We start from the raw sequence: 17,597 nt of genomic DNA, 5'->3' as shown, positions 1-17,597 counted from the left end.
GGATTGCTGTATTTTCTTGGTGGACTGACCCTTTGAAAAAAATTTTTTTCATGTTTATTCATTTTTGAAGGAGAGAGACAGAACATGAGTGGGGGAGGGGCAGAGAGAGGGACACACAGAATCCGGAGCAGGCTCCAGGCTCCAAGCTGTCAGCCCAGAGACCGTTGCAGGGCTTGAACTCATGATCTGTGAGATCATGACCTGAGTGATCATGACCAACCGACTGAGCCACCCAGGCGCCCCATGGATTGACCCTTTTATTATCATGTAATGTCCCTTATGTCTCTGGTAGTTTTCTTTGTTCTGAAGTCTACTTTATCTGATATTAATGTTATCACTCGTGCCTTCTTTTGATTGCATGCTATGTTTTTCTTCATCCTTTTACTTTCAACCTCTATATTGTTATATTGAAATGATGTTCCTACAACAAATGTTATAGGTAGTATATAGTTGCTTATAATTTTTAAAAATTTAAGAAAAAAGTTCATTTTTGAGAGAGAGAGACAGATTATGAGCAGGGGAGAGATAAAGAGAGAGGGAGTCACAGGATCTGAAGCAGGCTCCAGGCTCTGAGCTGTCAGCACAGAGCCTGATGTGGGGCTCAAACCCATGAACTGTGAGATCATGACCCGAGCCGAAGTTGAACGCTTAACTGACTGAGCAACCCAGGTGCCCCAGTTGCTTATAAATTTTAATCTGTTCTGCCAGTCTCTGTCTTTCAGTTGTTGTATTTAGATCATTTGCATTTAATGTCATAATTGATATATTTGAGCACAAGTCTGCCATTTTATTTATTGTTTTGTTGTTTGTTTTGTTTGCTTCTCTGTTTCCTTTTTCTGGCCTCCCCTGGATTACTTCAATGTTTTTTAGAATTCCATTTTGATTAATCTGTAGAGGTTTTAGGTGTTTCTCTTCGCCTAGTTGTGAAAGTGGTTGCTCTAAGTATCACTTTTTCTCTACACTCTCTCTCTCTCTCTCTCTCTGTCTCTCGTTACAATCTGCGTTGACATTTTACCAGTTCAGGTGAAGTGCAGAAACCTTACCTCTATTTTTTTTTACCTTTCCCATTTATAATATGTAATTATCTTATGTTACATATTTACTCTTTGTACATTTAGAATCACATTAGACAGTGCTATAATTTTTATTCAACCTTCAAACATAATTTAGAAAGCTAAAGAGGGGAAGGAAAGTATACTGTATATACTCATATTTTTGCTTACCTCATTCTTTTATTTTTTGTGATATTCCAAGGTGTTTTGTTTTGTCATTTCCTTTCTATTCAGAGAACTTCCTTTAGCCATTAGGGTAGGTATGCTGGCAACAAGTTCTCAAGTTTTTCACGTGAGAATACCCTTATTTTCCCATCATTCCTGAAGGATATTTTTACAGGATATAGTTTTTTTTTTCAGCACTTGAAAAATGTTGTGTCACTTCCTAATGGCCTCTGTGGTTCTGATGAGAAATCTACTGTCATTTGAATTGCTTTTCCTCTGTAGATAAGGTACTTTTTATCTCTTGCTGCTTTAAAGAATTTTTCTTTGTCTTTAATTTTTAGAAGTTTGATACTGATGTGTCTTGCTATGGATTTCTTTGTGTTTTTCCTGCTTGGAGTTCACTCATATTTTTGAATGTGTGGATTTATATCTTTTGCCCAATGTGAGAAGTTTTCAACCATTATTTCTTCAAGCACTTTTACAGCCCCACCCTCTTTCTTTTCTCCTTTTAGGACTCTGATGACTCAAATGTTAGATTTTTTTTTTTCTAACAGTCCCTCAAGTCCCTGAAGCTGTGTTCACTTTTTTTTTCCAGTTTATTTTATCTCTGTTGTTTACAGTGGGTGGTTTCTATTGTTGTATCTTTCAGTTCACTGAGTATTTCCTTTATTCCCTCCATTCTGCTGTTTATCCCCTCCACTGAGCTTTATTTTCAGTTATTGTATTTTTTGGCTCAAAATTTCCATTTGGTTCTTCTTAATATCTTATATTTCTTAGCTGAGACTTTTTATTTTTTCATTTGTTTCAAGTATATTTGCAATTGTCCATTGAAGCATTTGTATGATGGATGCTTTAAAATCTCTGCCAGATTGTTATTAACATTTCCATCATCTTACTGTTGGAATCTGTTGCTTGATTTTTTCCATTCAGTTTGAGTTCTGCCTGGTTCTTGGTATGAATAGTGATTTTCATTTGAATCCTGGACATTTTTGGGTACTATGTTATGAAGCTCTGGGTTTTACTTAGACCTTCTGTTTTCATTGGTTCCTTATGACACCACTCTGGGGTGGTGCTGTCATCTCATTACTGGTAAGGGAAGATAAAGTCCAGGACAGGATGCTTTCCTAGCCTCTGCTGACAGCGGAGGTGTGGGTTTCTTGCTTCTCCTTGGCAGAAAACTTGGGAATCTCAACTCCATCTTCCTGAGGTCCCATCTGGCCTCCACAGGGGGAGAGGAGGGTGGCCTTTTTATCCTTGGGTGGTGGTGAACATCCTGACTCACTGCTAAACCTCCTATGACATCATCTTGGTTGAGGAAAGGAAACTTGTTACAGCCTGCAAAGGTGGAAGTCTAAGGGGTCCACTGTGCCTTCACTGGTATGGGTGAGTGCAGGGGCAACACTGTGCTTTGTGGTGTTTGGCTGGGGTAGAGTGGTTATTGTCTGTTTCTGTCTTGCTAGGCTGTCCATTTCCTGGACCTTTGGCTAGAAATAGCAGTTTGTTTGTTTGTTTGTTTGTTTGTTTTGCTTATGCCTTTTGGTGTTTCTGGGTTGCCAACTCTTCAGCTCTGGGTCTAGAATATATGAAGTGAAAAGAAAACCTGGAGATCTAATTCCCATGTTCTTCAGGTCCCATGGTCCCTAGCTGGTCTACCTTTACTCCTCTCCTCAGATTCATCTTAAATTATTTCTGTATGATTTTTTTCTTTTTTTTTTTTTTTTTTCTTACTTGCACTTACTGGGAAGAATAAGGAAATGTACATTAACTCCATTTCCCTGAAGCAGAGTGTTGCATTCTGGCCTGCCCTCAATTAGTAAAGCATCTTTTTGTTGAGTCCAGGTTTCCCCCAGCCTCACAAATTTGTCCTGGAGAGTCAGAGCAGAGTCCCTCCTTCAGAGCTGGAATTCTAGTGTTCCTGGGACATTTCTGCTGTTCTTTAAATGGGAAGATAGAAATTTAGTCAAAGTATAGCTGCTCATTTTTCAGACATGTTTAATGCCGGACATTTGCATGCTAAACAAGTATATCTGAACTCTAGGAAGGTATTTAAGGAATCTCAAGTGGAAGGTATTTGTTTAGTTCTGAATTAATAGTTGCAATCTTTCTCTTTTTTTCCTTTTTATTTGCTTTTTATCCCATTGTTGTCTTTTAATTAAACAATTCCTTCGCAGGATGTTCCTTCATTGAGAATTATTAAAGATGTCAGCCTTCCTTTATCAAACTGTGAGCTGTGTAATTGTATACACTTTACATTTGGCTCTGGGGAAATTTAAGAATTGTGGGAGAGAAGGTGCTTCATTAATTGGTTGAGCAAGATTGTGCCTTTAATGGATACAAAGCCACGGAAGCGTTTGTGGGGCTGGAACAGTCCGCGGTTGTTGGTGAGGACAGAGGCAGCCAGTGTTGGGGACTCTGCAGACAGTTCCTCCTTCTGCACTGACCGCAGGACGTGCCCTGCATGAGTGGATGGAGGGTGTAGGGGGTGGGGAGCACTGGCCTCGCTGGTGATTGCACCACCAGCCGGAGCAGACCCTTGAGAACTTTTCAGGGGGGAGTATCAGCGGTCCAAGGGGGATGGAGGGAGCTGGGCCAAATGGGTGTGGGGTGGAGGAGTGGGGGCTGTCTCACTGTGACTCTGGGAAGCTGTGTGGACAGGGATCCAGGGGAAAGGCGAGCCCTGTGCTCATCTGCTAATTAACAAATTAATCAGTTGCACTTATTGGATACCCAGGAAGTGGTCAGTGATGGAAAACAGAGAAAGATCCCACCTGGTATCTCTCTTGTCAGGACTTTACAGTCTGGAGGGGGAGGCAGGATACATACACACTCATACACACACACATACATACAGATCTGCATGTAGATTCATAGCCATAAATGGACCCAGCAATACATCACATGCAGGTCCACACACACATGCACAGACACTCCCAGATTCACACACAAGACTCCACTCACCCAGACACACACACTCACGCAGATATACATTTCATCTTCCAATACAAAGGTGACATAGTAGGCTGGATGGAGAGGCCCAGACAGGTTGTGTGTAGAGCCCTTGAAGAAACATCAGAGGACTGTGTTGGTTCCATGCTTTATGCTCTCCGTGTAAGCACATTCATTTTTTAACCCTAAACTGTTGCTAAGCTGGTTCCTAGAGGCTCACTGACTCCCCCCTGACATACATGCTGAAAAACAAAGGGACTTCAATGAGAGCTCACATGTACACAGCTCTTGAGTAATAGTTCAGCAAACTGTTACTGAAGCTCAATTGAAAGTCCCGTGGAATGTTCTGGACTGAGAAGTATGAAAATGATGAGGTCTCTCTCTTCCAAGAGTTCCTGGGCCTTTGGGATAGAGCCAGGTCCAGGCCTAGGGGCACAGGCACAAACACAAACACACGCACGCACACACACAGACACACACACACACACACACACACACACACGTGCTCACATACACACTCTTTCATTTGATTCTTGTGTCCCCCTGGGCTCTGCAGGACCCTCAGACAGACATGACTTTGGATCCAAGCCCTGCCACTGCTTTGCTGTATGACTGGCACTCAGTTTCCTGGGGCTCACTTTCCTCATCTATAAAGTGGAGACAGTAATTCCTATCTCAAAATGATTTCTTGATAGATCAAATGAGATGACAGGCACAAAAGTGCTGGGCAGATAATATTCATTTGTTCATTTATTCTACAAATATTTCTGACTTCTGTGTGCCCAGTACTGAATCTGAGTGCTTGGCCAAAAATGACAGCCAAGACCCCAGCCGTCATGGAACTATATGCTGTTAGAGGAGACAGAAAGTAAATGAGTGAGTGAATCAAGGGAGATAATGTTAGTGGGACAGATAATTAAGGAGAGGGATGAACTCTGTAGAGGGAAGGAGTGGGGGATGTCAGAGAAAATAGCTGGGTGGTCAGGGAGGGCCTCTCAGAGGTGGTGACATTTCATGTATGTATGTATGTATGTATGTATGTATGTATGTATGTATGTATAGTGGAGACACATGTTACATTGTTGTGAGTATGCATCACAGTGATTCAACAGCTTTATATGTCACTCTATGCTCACAAGTGTAGGTACCATTTTTCAGTATATGATGCTATTATAACATCATTGTGTTTCCTATGCTGTACCTTTCATTCCAGTGACTTACTCATTTTATAACTGGAAGCCTGTATCTCCTGCTCCCCTTATCTCATTTTGCACCCCCCCATCCCCTTTCCTCTGGCAACCATCAGTTTATTCTCTATATTTACGGGTCTAATTCTGCTTTTTGTTTTTTTGTTTATTCACTTGTTTTGTGTTTTGGATTCCACATATGAGTGAAATCCTATGGTACTTGTCTTTCTCTGTCTGACTAATTTCACTTAGCAAAATACCTTCTAGATCCACCCTTATTGTCACAAATATCAAGATTTCATTCTTTTTTATGGCTGAGTAGTATTTCATTGTGTATACTACATTTTCTTTATCAATTTATCTGATGATGGACATTCATGTTGCGTCCATATAAATATAAGGTTGCATATATCTTTTCAAGTTAGTGTTTTTTATTTTCTTTGGATAGCTCCCCAGTAGTGGAATTACTGGATTATATGGTATTTCTGAGCTTGTGAGGAACTTCCCTAATGTTTGACAGTGGTTTCATACTGTTTTTGCACCAGTTTACATTCCCACCAGCAGTGCATGATGGTTCCGAAGATTCTGAATAGCCAAACAATCTTGAAAAAGAATGAAGCTGGAGGTATAACAATTCCAGATTGCAACATATGCTACAAAGCTGTTGTAATGAAAACAGTGTGGACAGGGGCATTAAGAAGGACACTTGTTGGGATGAACACTGGATGTTATTTGTAGGGGCTGAATCACTGGATTCTACTCCTGAAATCATTATTGTACTATATGCTAGCTAATTTGGATATAAATTAAAAAATAAAAAGTATGTAAAAAAATAAAATGGAAAAATACAAAGATCTCTAAGCGAAAAAAAAAAAAAAAAAAAAAGGAAAAGAAAAGAAAAAAGAAAGAAAGAAAAAGAAAAGAAACCAGTCTGGACAGGCATAAAAATAGACACATTGATCATAGAACAGAATAGAGAGCCCAGAAATAAACCCACACTTATATGGCCAATTAATCTACAACATAGGAGGCAAGAATATACAGTGGGGAAAAGACAGTCTCTTCAATAAATGCTTCTGGGAAAAATTGGACAGCTACATGCAAAAGAATGAAACTGGACCATTTACTTACACCATACACAAAAATAAACACAAAATAGGTTAAAGACCTAAATGTCAGACCTGTAACCATAAAAATCCTAGGAGAGAGCACAGGCAGTAATTTCTCTGAGATCAGCTGTAGCAACATTTTTCTAGATATGTCTCCTCAGGCAAAAGCAAAAATAAACTGTTGGGACTACATCAAAATAAAAAGTGTTTGCACAGTGAAGGAAACCATCAATAAAACAAAAAGATGACCTACTGAATGGGAGAAGATATTTACAATGATATATCTGCTGAAGGGTTAATACCCAAAATATATAAAGAGCTTATACAGTTCAACACCAAAAATTGCAAAGAATCCAGTTTGAAAAAGTGAGCAGAGGACCTGAATAGATACTTTTCCAAAGAAGACCTACAGATGGCCAACAGACTCATGAAAAGATGCTCTATGTCACTCATCATCAGGGAAATGCAAGTCAAACCCACAATGAAATATAACCTCACACCTGGCAGAAGGGTTCCAATCAAAAGACAAGATGTAACAAGTGTTGGTGAGGATGTAGAGAGAAAGGCACCCTCAGAGGCAGTGACATTTGAGCCAAGGCCTGAAGGACGAGCACCAGCCAGCCCTGGGATCAGGAAGCAGCATTCCTGGTGGGGGAGACTCCTAAGAACAGAGGCTGTGAGGTTCCAAAGGGCTTGGCAAATTTGAGGCACAGAAAAGGACTGCAGCACAGACAGCTGGAGAGTCCATGAGTTGAGGAGAGGTCTGGGCTCTGAGCAGTGCCTGACGTGGGTGCCCTGATGGTGGTGGGGGAGGCCTGGGTTCTGCTCCAGGGCACTGCGCTCAGAGACAATCGGAAGCCTTCCCAATCCCCAGCCTGCACCCAGCTTAGTGCCACGGAATGTGTGGTCAGCAGGGCATGTGGGGCGGATGTCTTATGCCTGGATGCTCTGTGCACTGTTGGGACCCACAAGGACACGAGGACTGCTGGGTGCGGTGACAGTGCCATTGGCCTTCCTGGGTGGCCAAGCAATGAAGGAGACGTCGGACATTCTCTGTGATCCTGTTTGTTTTACGGGAAGACTCGACTCTATTGGCTTTGTCTACTCGGGGGGGGGGTGGGTACGGGGTTCCCTTTAACTTTCATGCTGGCCTCAGCAACCTTCCTCTCCTGACTTTGGCCTAGGTGCATTTCTACTTTTCCTCTTAATTTCAGTGTTTTCTCACACCTGCTTGCCCCTCTAGTCCCATTGTAACTTCTTATCCTTTGGTGGCACTGTGTCCTCCTCGGACTGGTGTGGTAGGGCCCATGAAATGGGCGGAGAAGGGCAGAAGCTCTGAGGGCAGGCATATGTGGGTGGTCAGAGCACACTGCAGTGCGGGATGAGCCCCCAAACCCCAGGAGAACAAACTGAGGACCCTGACGGCTCACTGACAGCTGTCCCTGCAGGCTTCTCCTGCTGTCTCCAAGGACAGGTGTTCCTACTCTCCCAACTCTGAGTTTCTTAGATGCAGTGGGAGTGAGTTATCGCAGTGCCTCTTCCAGAAACGCTATCCCCTGGAGACTCCTTTTTGTTTTTTTATTACTTTAGTTTTTAAATTGCGGTAAAGTACACATAACATAAAATTTGCCGTTTTAACCATTTTTAAGCATACAGTTCGGTGACATTAAGTACATTCACATGGCTGTGCGACCGTTGTCACCACCATCCATCTCCAGAGATTTTTCATCTTCTCCACTGTAACTCCATCCCCATTAAACACTGACTCCCTGTTCCCCCTTCCCCAGCCCCTGGCAGCCACCTTCCTCTCTTTCTTTTGTTGAAAAATATAATTTATTGTCAAGTTAGCTAACATACAAGTGTATACAGTGTGCTCTTGGCTTCAGGAGTAGATTCCCATGGTTCATCGCTTACATACAACACCCAGTACTCATCCCAACAAGTGCCCTCCTCAATGCCCATCACCCATTTTCCCCTCTCTCTGGCCCCTCTCCCCATCAACCCACAGTCTGTTCTCTGTATTTTAAAGTCTCTTATGGTTTGCCTCCTTCCCTCTCTGTTTGAAACTATTTTTCCCCTTCCCTTCCCCCATGGTCTTCTGTTAAGTTTTTCAAGTTGCACATAAGAGTGAAAACATATAATATCTGTCTTTCTCTGACTTATTTCACTTAACATAATACCTTCCACTTCCATCAATGTTGCTGCAATGGCATGATTTCATTCTTTCTCATTGCCAAATAGCATTCCATTGTATATATAAACCACACCTTCTTTATCCATTCATCAGTTGAAGGACATTTAGGCTCTTTCCATGATTTGGCTATTGTTGAAAGTGCCACTATAAACATTGGGCTACTCGTGCCCCTATGTATCAGTACTCCTGTATCCTTTGGGTAAATTCCTAGTAGTGCTCTTGCCGGGTCGTAGGGTAGTTCTATTTTTAATTTTTTGAGGAAACTCCATACTGTTTTCCAGAGTGGACTGGCAACCATATTTCTGTTTCCTCTCTCTGTGACTACTCTAGGTAGTCATATTCCACTCATATCTGGGGAATCACAGAGTATTTATCTCTTGGTTGACTACCTTATTTCTTATTGTGACTGTGGACTGAGCATCACATCCTCAATGTTCATCCATATTGTAGCCTATGTCAGAATTTTCCTCATTTTTTTTTAAGTTGAATCTTCTTTTTAATGTTTCTTTACTTTTGAGAAAGAGAGAGTGTGAGTGGACAAGGGGCAGAGAGAGAGGGAGACACAGAATCCGAAGCAGGCTCCAGGCTCTGAGCTGTCAGCACAGAACCTGATGTGGGGCTTGAACTCACAAACTGCAAGATTATGACCTGAGCTGAAGTCAGAGGCTTAAATGACTGAGCTACCCAGGCTCCCTTGAATCTTCCTCATTTTTTAAAGGCTGAATAATATTCCACTGTATGTATGTACCACATTGTGTTTATCCATTCAACCATTGAGAGAAATTTGGGTTGCTTCCACCTTTTGGCTATGCTGAGTAATGCTGCTATAAACATGGGTGGATAGACATCTCTTTGAGACCCCGCTTTCAATCCTTTTAGACAGTGCCCAGATGTGGAAGTGCTGTAGCATATGGTAGTTCTTTTTTTTTTCTTCATCATAAATTTTATTCCCCTGAGATCCAGACTTCATCTGGTAGCACCTCAGCTCACAAAACTAAAAACTAGTCACTTTGGATGGCAAAATTGTTATAAAGTCTGTAGTTCAATTAATAATGCTGTGTCAATGTTCTGGTTTTGATAGTAGTGCAATGAACAATGAGGACACATTGGGTGAAGGATTTATCATATGGTAGTTCTATTTTTAATTTTCTGAAGGACCGCCACATTGTTTTCCATAGTGGCGGTACCATTTGACATTCCCACCAACAGTAAGGATTCCAATTTCTCTGCATCCTCACCAACACTTGTTATTTTCTGTTTTGTTTTGTTTTGATAGTAGCCAACCTAGTGGGTATGAGGCCTCTTTACTTTTTAAGACACAGGTCAGCCATGACCTCTTCCAGGAAGTCTTCCCTGATGTGCTCAGCCTGCTCAGGCTCCTGTCTTCCACACTCCCTCAGTCCACTGTGCTTCCCTTGGTTATGTTTGGTTGTGTGTGTATTTCCTGCCTTGCTAGTCTGTAAGCTTCTAGAGGGAACATGCTGTGGACATCCAGCACTACTCTCCCTGTCATGTCCAGGCTTGACCCACAGGATATGCTCAGGCATTTTTGTGGATTGAATGCATAACACCTAGACCCAAGAGGGTCCCCAGGGTCTGATAACAGAGACTCTAGACTCAGGGAGAAGAGCCTGGTCTCCTCCCCTGGGGCTGCTGGACCTAGGACACCAGAAGAGCTTTTCATGGGTGCTGGCACAATCCTCGGAAGCACCTAATGCTGCCGCAGGGCCTTGTAGCTGAGAACACAGAAGCACAACTTGTGTGAGCTGCACCGGAGTTTGGCCTGTGTGGAGGTGGGGTATTCAGGCAGACAGCTGCATGCGAGGTATGTGCTGAGCGGAGGTCATTGGCGGTGTTGGCCAAGGTGGCCCAATTCCTGAAGCTAATGGCGGCAGATTTATCATTCTTCTTCCCAGTGATGAAGACAATGACATAACTTATATTACTTGTGATTTAGCGGCAGCCCCTTCATATCTCAGAATGGCCAAGAGATCTGGATCTGAAGTTAGGATGGCCTTTTACTGTATCATGTGAAAAAGCAGTCTAAGTTAGAGCTATCTTTTATCACCTAGGGGAATGACTGCTCCTGAAACAAGATTGAAAGAGCAGACTTCTTGACAAGAATTGTCCCATTACCTCGATGAAGGGAGTTAAATGGCAGTAATTAGGCACCTACCGTGTGTCAGCACTGGTGAAATCCTCGGGGCACTTTATCTGGCTGTGGCCTCACAGCAGCGCGCGAGGCAGTGACAGAAACAGAACTCTGCCGGGCGTGCCACGGTAGCAATGGCTGCCAGAGCTCTCAGGCTGTGGCTTGCTCAGGGCCAAGCCCCACGTAGCCCCTGTGCCCTTCTCAGAGCTGGCAGCTGCCAGCAAGTGATGCTTCAGAAATCACTCCGCACGAGAATATAATGTTCAAGAGAGGAAGTAAATGCTGCTTTCAATGTCAAGTTTGGGTGGGAGCTGGGCCAGGTGGTATTTCCATCCTTTACCTTCACTCGGTCATTCCGCAAACTTTCCTGAGCCCCCACGATGTGTCTGGCTTTATGTTGGGTGTGGTGACAAGATGAATAATGTGATGTCTTCCACCCCCAGAAGCTCCTGGATTAGTGGAGCAGAAAGGCAGACAAGCCCTTCCGTTGCACCATCAGAGCTGCGGGAATAGAAACAGAAGCCCAGACTACTGCTGCCACAAGCCACCTGTGTCACTCTGTGGAGTGACCACGTGAGCTGGGTGTTGAGGATAAAGGCAAAGAAAGAGGTCAGGACAGGGTGGACAGAGGAGACAGTGTGTGCAAAAGCAGAGTCATGTGAGAAACTCTGTATGGCAAGAGCAGAGGGTATGGGGAAGAATGGGCAGATGAGGCAGACAGTCAGCTTGGACCAGGGTGGCTGACAGTTTCCTTGTGTATCATGGAGGAAGGAGCCTGGTGTCTATCCTGTAAGGCAGCCGGGCACCAGCAGAGACTGTGAAGAGTGGAAGTGACCCTCTTGGATGCATTTTCTTTGAAACTCCCTCTGGTAGGCATGTTGGGGATGGATTGGAGTCTCAATGGAGAGGAACCAGGGAGAGGGTATCACAGATTACAGTGATGTACGTGAGCGATGACGAGGACGGGAGGTGGGGGACAAAGCACATCTGAAGAAGCCCGCTTGTCTAGGACAACCCGGTCCTGGTTTAACCCAGCTCCCTCCCTGCTGTGCACCTGCCGTTGTACCTGGCTGGGAAAAACACACAACCAGGCTGGAGCTGGTGTCTCTATGATCTGGCTGCCCACGTCCTGTAGACCCTTAATGCCTCCTGGCTATCCCACCACCCTCCCCAGGCCGCTCATTTTCCCACTTTCCTAGATGAATATTTCACATGTTCCCTCTCCTCAACTCTCCAAAACTTATTCTGTACTTATTCTTTGCTGTTTTTTTTTCTTTTAAAAAAATTAATAGATGTTACTTCTTTGGATAGTTTTAGGTTTAAAGAAAATTTAGCAGAAAGTACAAAGTTCCATACGCCCCCTCACTCTCCTTCCCAACTTCCCCTATTAACACTTGCATTAGTGGGGTACGTCTGTTACAGCTGGTGAGCCAATAATGAAACGTTGTCATAAACCGAAGTCCATAGCTGACATCTGGGTTCACTCTTGGTGTTGTACATGTTCTGGGTTTGGACAAATGTATCATGACATGTATCCACCATTGTAGTATCATACAGAGTGGTGTCACTGCCCTAAAAATCCCGTGTTCAATTTATTCATCCCTTTCTCTCCCTAACCTCTGATAACCACTAATGTTTTTACAGTCTCTGTAGTCTTGCCTTTTCTAGGGTATCTATAGTTGGAGCCTTGCATTTTATAGCTTTTCGGATTGGCTTCTTAGTAACAGTGGGCTTAGTAATATGCATATACAGTTTCTCCATGTCTTTTCATGGCTCGAGAGCTCATTCCTTTTAAGGCTGAATAATATCCCACTGTATGGATGTACTACAGTTTATCTATCCATTTACCTACTGGAGGGCATTTTGGTTGCTTCCAAGTTTTGGCAATCATGAATGAAGCTGCTATAGCCCGAATTACCATACGTTTTAAATCTCTGAGAAAACAGGACGGATGAGGACGGAGGCTGATCTGTGTACCCTCTGCCATGCCCTCCGGCTTCCCTTGGTGGTACCCATGAGCTCCTGATGCTGTGCATGAACTCTGTGGGCCCGATAAAGGCATCCCCTCTCCTTGGATGCTCGAAGCCATTCCCTGTCACCTGCTCAAGGGTAGAACTCCCTCTCTGTTAATATCTCCTTTCCAGGTGGACCATATCTACCAGCTCTCGAGCACGCTGCAATGCTTTTCACCTTTGCACAGTCCTCTCTGTGCCCCATATTTGTCTCTTGCCCCGTTTCTCTGTTCCCCTTGAAGCAAAACTCTTCAAAGACAGTTATCTGTGCTTGCTCTTTGCACCTCATCTCCTCTTGTTCTCCTATGGAGTTCCTGTGTAGCAGGCGCTGGCCATGACTGGTCCACACCCTCCAGATCCTCCCATTTCCTACGGCTCTGCCTACGTCTGCCCCTCTGTGCCCAAGGGTTTTTTTTTTTTTTCTGGAACATCAAAGGCCATGCTCTGCTTGCCCTCATAGCAGGCAGGAAGTACCGGGGAAGTAACACACCTGGGAGTTGCCCTCACCTGAAGAGTGTTTGGGAGTGGTATATAGATACTCCGTCCCCTGTCCCACAGTGGCATAATCCCAAGGCCCACACTGCTTCTTGGGGATTCCCTGCAAGAGGAAGTGCCAGTCTCTATGTGGAAGCCTCCTAATAATCCCCATTTTTGGCTCTCTTCCCTTCCCTGTATCGCTTCCCTACTCCCTGATGATGTTTATTGAGCCTCCCAGATTAACCCCTTGCACTTGAATCTTTATGTCAGAGTTTGCTTCTGGAGACCCAAACTCAGATGCTTTCCAGTCAGGTGACGCCCGCCATCCCAGGCATTGCTCCTGTGTGGCCAACAGTGACCTCTGTGGGCCCAAGCCTTCATCTGACTCCACCTCTCCACGGTCTTTGGTTCTGCCTGTTACCTTCCTGCACAGAGAACACTTCCTTCATTTGGACTTTGGGACACTTCCACCCTTGGTTTACTTTACTGACTACCCACTGCCAGGGAGCTCAGCCAAAATATACAGAAAGGAGATAACACCACTTCAAACAGAATGGCTGTTAATTTTCTCTGTGCCTGTTAGGTCGAGGGGGGGCAGTGACCCCATTTATCGAGGGCCTGATGTGTGCCAGGCACTTTGCATTGTTAACTCATTTGATCCTGACAACCAGCCCATGGCGGAGATATTATTTATCACCAAATACATGGGAGGCAACAGAGGGTCAGACAGGTGGAATAGCTTGGTCAAGGGCATTCACTGGTGGTACTGGGATTTGGGCCTCAGGCTGTCCAACTCCTTCCTCTTGGTGGAGGGAGCTGCATCCTGAGACAGCTCTGCTGTCTGGACCCTGACTTCTTTCCCTTCTTCTTTCTCCCTCATTTCCTGGTCTGATGGATGCCTTACTCCCTCTAGCCCAGTGCTCCAACCCTTGATTTGGCTGAGCCGTGGAATAAGCCCCAGAGAAAAATGGATGATTAAATCATCAATAGTGCATCGCCCTGGCCACTTGCAGGCAGGCCTCACCCCCATCCGCCCGAAGCATTCCACCTCCATCAGGGAGAATGAGGCTGACTTCTGAAATTCCCTTTCTGAGCTGTGTTCAAAGGGTAATCAGCCCCTATAGTCCAGGCCACTGCCGAAACAGGGCTGAGTAATTCACCCTGAGTAAGCTCACCCCAGACAGCCCCAGCAATTTGGCCTGAGCTGTGGAGGCTGGTAATGGGGCTTCCTGGAAGTGACAGGCCCACCTCCCCACCCTCACTTCTCTGAAACACACTCTGTGGCCCCGTGAGGGAGCACGAGGCCCCAGGAAGGGAAACCCCTTCATGTCCGTGAAGGGAACTGCAGCTGCTGGTCTGTCACTTAGGTCCCTGGGCTGGGGCACTGCTGAGCACCTCTGCTCTGGAAGCCGCCTCTGCTTGTGCCTGCTGAGCCCTTCCAGAGGTGGATGCGAGTCCGTATGGGTCCTGACACGGGGCCTGCTCCAGGCAGGCTGCACAAGGAAAGGCTTGCTGGCTCCCCTCCCTGCCACTGGTGCTGGGAGAGGTGGGGGAAGGTGAGCACAGTCCCCAGGGGGTTTGCTGCAGTGCCCAGGGGAGGGGCTGGCCTCCTGGACAAGGCTGGGCTTGGACGCCTGCCTGCCTCTCCTGCGCTCTCGCGCGTGTCTCCCGTTGCCCAGCCGGCCCTGGCCCTGAGTCGTGCCCAGAGCTCCGTGAACAGTGGAATGGGATGGCATTGCACGCAGAGCGGCGTGCTCCCATATCGATCCCGTGTCTGATCCCTTGTTCAGGGGAGACAGAAGACATGAGGCAAGGCTTTCCAGAACATCATGGCTTTTGAGAGAGAAGGTGTGAAGCCTGATTTACATGACAGGGCGAAGAGGAGGGACTGAGAGGGAAGCAGAGCAAGGAGAGGGTGGCGTGTGGAGAGGCTGCTGCAGGCGCAGGGAACACCTGCTCCGTCTCCTGACTGTGCCCGGGGCGACCAGCTGCTGACCATGACACGGGGACATTTCTGATTTACAGGGTTTACACTTAGGGGTTTTTGCAGTGAACAAGGCAGGACACTAAAAGGAGGCACAAAGCCCAGGCAGGAAAGGATTGACTGTGTTGCCCGTTCAATTCGTTCCAGGGCTTTGCTAAGCATATCCTTGGAGGTGTCACTGTCTCCTGGCCTTTGGGAAAGATAAGCTGTGTGATTGCAGCCCTTTTCTAGTGATGGCGTTGAAAATCAAGCCCCGTGCATTTCCTTGGAGACGGCCTGCGGGTGCTCTTGGTCAGGCCCTGCCAAGGGAGAGGTGAGTGCCAGCCCCGGCACAGCCAGATCCCTCTTTAATCCATGTATTGGAGAGCCCTTGAGCGCTAAAGCCAACAGGCTGGCTGTGGGTCAGGATTTGGCTCCTGCAAGCCCTTGGGGCAGCCTCAGAGGAATCTTCCGGATGAGCTTTGGAACTGGAGCTACCTGGGCTTGCTTGTAGGCCAGGCCAAGTGAGCCACTCTACTTTTCACTTAATGTCCAGGCCCTGTCTGGGCTCTGAAACCAAGGTTTCTTCCCATCCATGATTTGTCTTCCTTCCGGCCATTTGTTCACCAGCCTCCCATCCTGATGTTTGTTTTCCAATATATGTCCCCAGAAGGCCACAAGGAGCTCCCAATCTACAAGTGGAGATGGCTCAGCCAGTGGTCACATGAGGGTGGGGATAGACCCCTCTTTCTTCTTTGAATATATACAAATCACCAATCAGAGTCACACAATGTATGTTTTAATGCAGGTCTGTGCATATGGAGATGTAGAAAATAAAGACATGATTCTGTCTGCGGGGATCAGGGAATGCTTCATGGAGCAGTAGTCCCAGATAATGAGGGGCAGATGAGATCGAGTGAGAAGGGGGGCGGGCACTCCAGGGGCAAGATGTAAGGTGTGCAAGGATGTGGTGGCTGGGGATTATAGGGGGCACTCAGGTGGAGCATCATGGTTTAGAATGATTGGATCAGGAGCCTTCACATGAAAAAGTTGGTGGCTATCAAGTCAGGAAGACTTTGGAGACTATGGTAGGGAGTGGAAGCTTATGCTGCAGGTGATTTGGAGGGAGGAGGAAGGTGTCAAAGAAAGGGCCTTTGCGTTGTGAATGCTAAAATCTGACCTATGGATCAGTTTTGGAGCGGACTAGTCTGGAAGTCAGGAGAGCAATGAGGGAAGTTGGCCTGGGGTCCAGAATGAAGGTCAGCGTCACTCTTCTCCAGTGTTGTGTTGGCCACTGATTAGACTGAGGTTGGGGGAACCATTCTGTGTTGGCCTTCAGTCCTCTCCATCAGCTCCTGGAACTTCCATTCCCTAGGTGTGGTGGTTAGTTTTATGTCAGTTCGGCTGGGCCATGGTGCTCAGATATGCAAGCAAATAGTATTCTAGAAGTTTCTTTGTGGGTGTTTATGGATGAGACTTAAATAGAACAAAAGACTGACTTCCCTTGAGCAACAGGGAATTCTACACGCGATGGCTGGCTTTTGACTTGAATTGCCACATTGGGTCCTTTCTGGGTCTGCAACCTGACAGCTTTCAGACATGAATTGTAGCATCACCTGTTCTCTGGATTTCCAGCCTGACCGCCCACCCTAAAGATTTTGACTTGCCAGCCTCCATAATCATGTGAGCCAATTCCTTCAAGTACATCTCTTTCTTGCTCTCTCTAAATACACTTGCTGTTGATTTTGTTTCTTTTGGAGAACGCTGATGGATACACCAGGTTTGGCCAGGCTATTGGCTGATAGCAGCAGCAGGCTCAAGCCCCAGTGATTCATGACTGACTTTCACAGTTTGCCATATCTTGTTCATTATGTACCATTTTTCTTCAAACCCATTCACTTCTTCAATGTTGCCTCATCTTCAGAAATAATTTCTGTGAAATCATGGATTTGATATAGTAGCAGTGAATAGTTTCCCAATGAAAACCAATTAAATATGTAACTATTAAAAATGTCTGCCTATATACCACCTAATGTCATCTCTCACTCACTTGTAGTGGTGGAGAACAAGTTGAGAAATGTAGTGGGGCCTCCTCTGGGCACCAGGAGCAATTTTGGTTTAGTTTCCATGAGCCTTAACTTCTTGCTTCTGTCTGTCCTTCAAAACTTTACTGAGCACCTACTAAGTGCCAGTCCTGGAGCAGGAATTGGGGGTATGCATAACAGTCTTGGCTTTGACTGGCTGGGCTCTATGGGGAGAGTGAAGACTTCAGCAGTTACAACAGTACAGGGAGGGCTGGGGCAGAGTGGGCAGCAGGCCTCTTTCCAGCTGCCTAATGGC

General features: G+C 45.6%; 1 protein-coding gene across 1 annotated transcript in view; it reads left to right on the top strand.

Annotated features, from left to right (window-relative positions):
* Positions 1 to 17,597, top strand: part of GRID1 (glutamate ionotropic receptor delta type subunit 1) — a 536,266-nt gene that overhangs the window by 114,712 nt on the left and 403,957 nt on the right. The gene's annotated exons all lie outside the window — the stretch shown is intronic.

The sequence above is a fragment of the Panthera leo genome, chromosome D2 (genome assembly GCF_018350215.1).
Source record: "Panthera leo isolate Ple1 chromosome D2, P.leo_Ple1_pat1.1, whole genome shotgun sequence".
NCBI classification, from domain to species: domain Eukaryota; kingdom Metazoa; phylum Chordata; class Mammalia; order Carnivora; family Felidae; genus Panthera; species Panthera leo.
The sequence above is the reverse complement of the archived record's forward strand: the minus strand, read 5'-3'. Positions and strand labels throughout refer to the sequence as shown.